The sequence below is a fragment of the Neophocaena asiaeorientalis genome, unplaced genomic scaffold, assembly GCF_003031525.2.
Source record: "Neophocaena asiaeorientalis asiaeorientalis breed wild unplaced genomic scaffold, Neophocaena_asiaeorientalis_V1.1 scaffold110, whole genome shotgun sequence".
In the NCBI taxonomy this organism is placed as follows: Eukaryota; Metazoa; Chordata; class Mammalia; order Artiodactyla; family Phocoenidae; genus Neophocaena; species Neophocaena asiaeorientalis.
In genome coordinates this window covers 4,923,967-4,931,723 of record NW_020175053.1, presented here as the reverse complement: position 1 = coordinate 4,931,723, position 7,757 = coordinate 4,923,967, and the positions used below count along the sequence as shown (strand labels likewise).

Here is a 7,757-nt window from a genome sequence, read left to right as displayed (position 1 = left end):
GGCCCGTGAGCCATGGCCACTGAGCCTGCATGCCCGGAGCCTGTGCTCCGCAACGGGAGAGGCCACAACAGTGAGAGGCCCGCGTACCGCACACACACACAAAAAAAAGTCTACAAATAACAAATGTTGGGGACTTCCCCAGTGGTCCAGTGTGTAGGGCTCCATGCTCCCAATAAGGGGGCCCCGGTTTGATCCCTGGCTGGGGAACTAGATCCCACACGTATGCCGCAACTAAGCGTTTGCATGCCGCAACCAAGCATGCCACAATTAAGGAACCCGCGTGCCGTGGCGAAGATTCCACATGATTCAGGTGAGACCCGGCACAGCCAAAGTAAATAAATAAATAATATATATATATATATATATATATATTTTTTTTTAAATGCTGGAGAGGGTGTGGAGAAAAGGGAACCCTCCTACACTGTTAGTTGGAATGTAAGTTGGTGCAGCCACTGTGGAAAATAGTATGGAGGTTCCTCAGAAAACTAAAAATAGAATTACCACATGATCCAGGAATTCCACTCCTGGGCATACATTCAGACAAAACTATAATTCAAAAAGATACATGCGGGACTTCCCTGATGGCGCAGTGGTTAAGAATCCTCCTGCTAATGCAGGGGACATGGGTTTGAGCCCTGGTCAGGGAATATTCCACATGCTGCGGAGCAACTAAGCCCATGTGTCAAAACTACTGAGCCTGTGTCTAGCGCCCACGAGCCACAGCTACTGAAGCCCACGTGCCTAGAGCCTGTGCTCCGCAACAAAAGAAGCCACTGCAATGAAGAGTGGCCTTCACTTGCCACAACTAGAGAAAGCCCACGCATAGCAATGAAGACCTTATGCAGCCAAAAATAAATTTATTCAAAAAAAAGATATGTGCACCCCTATGTTTATAGCAGCACTCACTATTCATGATAGCCAAGACATGGAAACAACCTAAATGTCCATCAACAGATGAATGGATAAAGATGTGGCACTTATATACAATGGAATAGTACTCAGCCATAAAAATGAACGAAATAATGCCATTTGCAGCAATATAGATGCAACTAGAGATTATCATACTAAGTGAAGTAAGTCAGAAAGAGAAATACAAATACCATATGATATCACTTATATGTGGAATCTAAAATATGACACAAACCTTTCTATGAAACAGAAACAGAATCACGGACATAGAGAACAGACTGGTGGTTGCCAAGGGGGATGGGGTTGGGGGAGAGAAGGAATGGGAGGTTGGGGTTAGCAGATGTAAGCTTTTATATATAGAATGGATAAACAACAAGGTCCTACTGAATAGCACAGAGAACTATACTCAATATCTATGATAAACCATAATGGAAAAGAATATAAAATGGAAGAATGTATATGTATGTGTGTGTGTGTATACATATATATACATATATATATATATATATATGTATATACACTGAGAATCACTTTGCTGTACAGCAATTAAGACACTGTAAATCAACTACAATAAAAAAAAAATTCTACCAAAAAAAAATTGGTACTGGAAACTGAAAATGATTCAAAGAAATGGAAAGACAACCCATGCTCTTAGAAGAACTGATATTGTAAAAATGGCCATACTACCCAAAGCAATCTACAGATTTAATGTGATCCCTATCAAATAACCCCTGACATTTTTCACAGAACTAGAACAAATAATCCTAAAATTTATACGGAACCATAGAAGACCCAGAATTGCTAAAGCAATTCTGAGAAAAAAGAACAAAGCAGGCGGCATAACCCTCCCAGACTTCAGACAATACTACAAAGCTACAGTAATCAAAACAGAGTGGTACTGGCACAAAAACAAACGTATGGATCAATGGAACAGAATAGAGAGCCCAGAAATAAACCCACACACCTATGGTCAATTAATCTTCAACAAAGGAGGCAAGAATATCCAATGGGAAAGAGAGAGTCTCTTCAGCAAGTGGTGTTGGGAAAGTTGGACAGTCACATGCAAATCAATGAAGTTAGAATACACCAGGCTCAAAAATAAACTCAAAATGGATTAAAGACTTAAACATAAGACATGACAACATAAAACTCCTAGAAGAGAACATAGGCAAAACATCCTGACATAAATCATACAGATGTTTTCTTAGGTCTCCCAAAGCAATAGAAATAAAAGCAAAAATAAACAAATGGGACCGAATCAAACTTAAAAGCTTTTGCGCAGCAAAGGAAAACATAAACAAAATGAAAAGATAACCTACAGACTGGGAGAAAATGTTTGCAAATGATGTGATTAACCAGGGCTTAATTTCCAAAATATACAAACAGCTCATACAATTCAATAACACAGAAACAAACAACCCAAACAAAAAATGGGCAGAAGACCTAAATAGACATTTCTCCAAAGAAGACATACAGAAGGCCAACAGGCACATGAAAAGATGCTCATCATTACTAATTATTAGAGAAATGCAAATCAAAACTACAATGAGGCACCACCTCACACCAGTCAGAATGGCCATCATCAAAAATTGTACAAATAATAAAATGCTGGAGAGGGTTTGGGGAAAAGGGAACCCTCTTACGCTGTTGGTGGGAATGTAAATTGGTGCAGTCACTATGGAAAACAGTAGGGAGGTTCCTCAGAAAACTAAAAATAGAGTAGCCATATGATCCAGCAATCCCACTCCTGGGCATATATCTGGACTAAACTATAATTCAAAAAGATACATGCACCCCTATGTTTATAGCAGCACTATTCACAACAGCCAAGACACGGGAACAACCTAAATGTCCATCAACAGATGAACGGATAATAAAGTCGATGTGATACACACACACACACACACACACGTATAAACAGACACAACGCAATACTACTCAGCCATAAAAAAAGAATGAAATAATACCATTTGCAGCAACATGGATGGACCCAGATATTATTCTACTAAGCGAAGTAAGTCAGAAAGAAAAAGACAAATACCGTATGATATCACTTATATGTGGAATCTCAAATATGACAAGAATTAACATATCTATGAAACAGAAACATACACACAGATATAGAGAAGAGACCTGTGGCTGCCAAGGGGGAGGGGAGTGCAGGAGGGAAGGGTTGGGAGTCTGGGATTAGCAGACGCAAACTATTATATATACAATGGATAAACAACAAGGTCCTACTGTATAGCACAGGGAACTATATTCAATATCCTTTGATAAACCATAATGGAAAAGAATATGAAAAAGAATGTATATATGTGTATAACTGAGTCACTTTGCTGTACAGCAGAAATACAACATTGTAAATCAACTATACTTCAATAAAATTCAAAAAGCAAAAACCAAAAAACACCTTCAGCTCAGGCCACCTTACTCCCTCGTAATCAACCCCCAGCCCACTTTATTGTCACCCCTGTACACAATCAAGGAAATAGAGTGGGTCTGAACTAGGGGATACTAAGAGGGTCCCAATGGCTGTGGATTAAGGAACAAACAATAATGCTGTCCAGAGCATTACAATGGAATATTTAAAAATCATTATATGACTTCTCTCATCTGGGGTGGGATGCTTTGACTAGCCTGGTGGAAAAAGTCTTCTCTGGCATGGGCCTTTCTCAGACTAGCCTAGAGGTCACAGAGGTCTGTAATATATGTTACCATGATAACCCAGGGGGAAAACTAAGGCCTCCACCTCTCCTCCAGCCCATCCAAAGAAGAGGAGAACTGGCAAATAGACTTTACCCAGATGCCATCCTCCCAGGGATATAAATACCTTCTGGTCTTTATTGACACTTTTACCAGATGGGTGGAAGCCTTCAACTAAGACCAAGAGAGCTCAGGAGGTAATAAAGGCATTACTAAAGGAAATAATTCCTCTGTTTGGACTTCCATGGTCTTTACAAAGTGATAACGGTCCCTCTTTTGTGGCTAGGGTTACCCAACAAATCTCTACTGTCCTAGGCATTTGCTACCACCTCCATGCTGCCTGGAGGCCTCAACCATCAGGGAAGGTGGAAAGGGCAAATCAAACTTTAAAAAGAATCCTGGCTAAACTTTGTCAAGAGATATTAAAACCTTGGACAAAGTTTTTACCTATAGCCCTCTTGAGAATCAGGGGGGCACCTAAAACAGGGCTAGAGATCAGCCCATCTGAAATGACTTATGGTAGGCCCTTTTTATCCTCTGACATTTTGGTGGATACTGAAACCAGTGAGCTTATTAAGTACCTAATTAATCTGGGACTGGTCCAAAAGGCGATTTCAGAATATGGAAATCAGTCCCCCAACCAGGAAACTGACCCCATTCATGTTCAACTGGGAGATTTTGTCCTCCTAAAAACATGGAGAGAAGGGTCCCCCTCTGATCAATTACTGCCCAAGTGGAGGGGCCCTTACTAGGTCCTTCTCAGTACCCCTATTGCAGTTAAATTACAAGGGATCAACAGTTGGGTTCACCTGTCCCAAATCAAGCCAGTTCCTCTTAAGTCCAAACAGGACCCTGGCTATGAACAGGAAGACACCTCCAACTGGACCTGTGAGCCCACCAAAGGCCTTAGGCTCCTATTTAAAAACCAAGAAGTTGAATATATACTCAAAGGACAGACATCGTTGGCAGATAAGTAAAATGATTTGGTGGATTGGACTCGTACTCACCATTTTTGCTATTATTCTCTCACTTACATTTTACCAGTTCACTTAACCACCCCTGCCAGGGAAGAACTCCTCTGTCCATGCTGGGTTTAAAGAAGACTGTTCACTTTTAGCTCACCACCACCACCATAAAGCCATTATTAACCCTAAAATTTCTCTCCCTCCTGTGGATATCTGCACAAGGGGGATGCAGCGGCAACTCCATAGTACAAATTTCCTCCACCATAGGAAAAAATGAAAATCTTACTAACTGCTGGGTCTGCCACGCCAACCCCCATGAGGTCCCGGGCTGGCCCATCTTCTACCCAGCCTCGGTCAACACCTCCCTCTATACTCTTAACCAGTCCAATTGGTCTTGGGACCCACCCACAGAAGAGCTTCTCTCCACGGTCAATTGGACATGCTTTAACCGGTCCTCAGTCATTTGCATTAACTTGACTGAAAGAGCTCAGCCTTTTCCTAAAACCCGCAGGGATCATATCTTCAAACTTTCAAGACTGCATGATCTGAAAGCCATCTTTAGGTGTAGGACACAACCCATATGCTGAAGGTCTATTCAAAGATACAAATGCGAAAGGGGGACACCTCAAGTGACCTCAACAGAGCTAGATGAGACACAGAATTCCACCCATTGGATATATCTGGCATCTCTGAGATCCCGGGAGTCCACGACCTACCCCCGTTTTGGAAACTGGAAAGGGGGCACTCTACCTCCTCCGTTCACAAAATATAACATGACTGCCTCACATGAAGAGGAACTTCTTCCCCCATATAAGACCCACTTGCCTGAGGTGGGGATCCGAGGAGGGCCACTTAGCCCCAGCTGCACCTGCTCAACGAATCCCAACCTCACCTGGCAGAGCCAGCTTCTTCAGGAAAACAGATCCCAGACATGGCTATGTGCTCCAAGGGGACACCTCATAATTTGTGGCCACCCAAAAGGAAGGCTGCAGGGTCCTATCTATGTGAGTCCCCTCTGAGCCATGGGCTACCAATACATACATAAAAGATTAACCATGGGATCTTACACACTCGCCTTTTTAGCCCCTGGGGTAATATTCATATATAATATCTCCATTCCCTGTCCCTGGCTCCAGCGTGCGACTGGCCTCCTCCTGGCAGGAACTGGAGCTGCTATTGGCTTGGTGGTCCCACAGGGAGGCTTTGCATACCACAAGGCAACGCTTCGCTTTGTAACCTGTCAGTTACTCTACCTACTCTGGCCAGGAGCACGGGGAATGCACTCTCCAGACTCTCAACCTCCCTTAACTCCCTAGCAAATGTGGTGATGGTAAAAGACTGGCCTTGGGTTATCTCCTAACTTAGAAGGGAGGGGTATGCACAATAATCAATAAAACGTGTTGCACCTACATCGACGCCACTGGCCAGATGGAAGAAGATATCCAAAAGGTATATAAACAGGCTCAATGGCTAGACATTTTTGGAAAGGGTAACCCCAGCGCCAAATCCACTGGGACTGTAGTCAGAGGGGTATTACATACCCCTGGTTCCTACCCCTACTTGGACCTCTGATCGCAATAGTATTTTTACTGATTTTTGGACCCTGCCTTTTTAACCTGCGTGTTAAGTTTGTTTCCTCCAGATTACAACAGTTTCACCTGCAGATGATGGTACACCAGGGATTTCAACCCAGCCCACATGAAGATGGGGACTATAAACATCACCTGGAAAGGGTTGCAGCCTCCCACTCCCCACTCTCCATCCCTGCTTCTGCCAATGACCCCGATACCCCTATCTCTGACAGATGGCAAGGTGGTCTGGACCCCACAGGTAGGGACAATGCCCCTGCTTGGCTTGAAGCAGCTTCAGAAGACGAACCATCGACCCTTTGACCCTTAAAAGATTTTAAGGGTCCAAACTCCTTGAGCTGGCCAGTGTTAGAGCAGGCAGTTGGCCAGAAGAGCAGAGAAGGGGGGCATGGGAGTCTGACAGGAAACCACACATCTTGTGACCACAGGGGTCCTAGAGGCAAACAAGAAAGGCAGGAACCTCCAGCGTAGTCGGAAAGTAACCTTCTGCTCACTATTCCCTCATTACAACATAATTAACACTGTGACCGGGGGAGTACCCATCCTGCACCTGAGGCCACGACAGACCTGAAAAGACCAAAGAGGACCAAAACTCCCCCGTCCTTGGGGAGGCGGAGAAGGGAAATAAGATCGAGAGAAGTCTCCCCTGAGTCTCGCCCTGTAATGAATATTCTTCCCAGCTGTTTCCGCGCCCCATATAACCAACTCGCGGTAGGAAACTCAGGGTAGCTGCTCACTCGAGCAGCCCGCTCTCCCTCCCGACAGCGTGCAATCACTCAGTAAACCCTCGCTTCGCCTCCGTGGCCTCCGTGTGGGGCTCTGAATTCTGTGAGGAAACAAGAACCTACCCTCCGGTGACACGGCCAGGCGGGCAGAAGTTGACCCGTGAACTCAGTTCCCCCTTCTCCGTTCTTTGGCCACTGAATAAAGCCTGTGCTGTGTGGATCTCAGCTACTGTCACGTTCGCCTACTCGAACCCGAACCGGAAAAGAACCCTCCCTCCTCCCCCCAGGCAGAGCCCACACGACTTAACCGGCCACAGTATCTCACACATTTTCCCTCGTTTCCCGCTACTCCACCTCGTCTGGGAGCACAAGTCCCTCTCACTGCTGAGAGACTGATGGCCGCGCATTTTCACCTGCTGTGGGTCCGGTTCCTGACGGCCGCCCCGCTCCTCCAGGGCCTAGGACGGTGCCTGCCACGGACAAGGCCCCACTGAATAGGCTCTCAAGCAAGTATGCGACAAGGGACCTACCGAGACAGGTGTCCGAAGGGTCGAAGAAGGCCTCCGCCCTGAGGGAGAGGGCCACCCGGCGGAACCCCAGCGTCCTCAGCGGGTCCGACGCGCGCTCTAGCCCGTGCTGCGCCAAGACTAGCGCCCCGGCCCAAGCCCCGCCCTCCTCCCTCTGAGCTCTTCCCCTCAAGCCCCGCCCCACCCTCTGAGCTCCTCCCTCAGGCCCCGCCTCGCCATCCGAGCTCCTCCCCTCAGGCCCCTCCTCCGCCCTGACCCTGAACGCTACGGAGGCGGGGCCGCGGCCTTGCCCGAGGGCACGCCGCCGTGCGGCTGACGTAAGCGCGCCAGGGCGGGGCG

The 7,757-nt window shown here is 46.1% G+C and overlaps 1 protein-coding gene across 12 annotated transcripts in view; it reads right to left on the bottom strand.

The window, feature by feature from the left end:
• Positions 1 to 7,521, bottom strand: part of PRELID3A (PRELI domain containing 3A) — a 112,192-nt gene extending 104,671 nt beyond the window's left edge. For all 12 annotated transcript variants that reach the window (XR_003005773.1, XR_003005775.1, XR_003005776.1 and 9 more), the window contains exon 1: positions 7,422 to 7,521. The gene's annotated coding sequence lies outside the window, so the exon portion shown is untranslated. The remainder of the gene's footprint in view (positions 1 to 7,421) is intronic.
• Between the last annotated feature and the right edge of the window lie 236 nt (positions 7,522 to 7,757).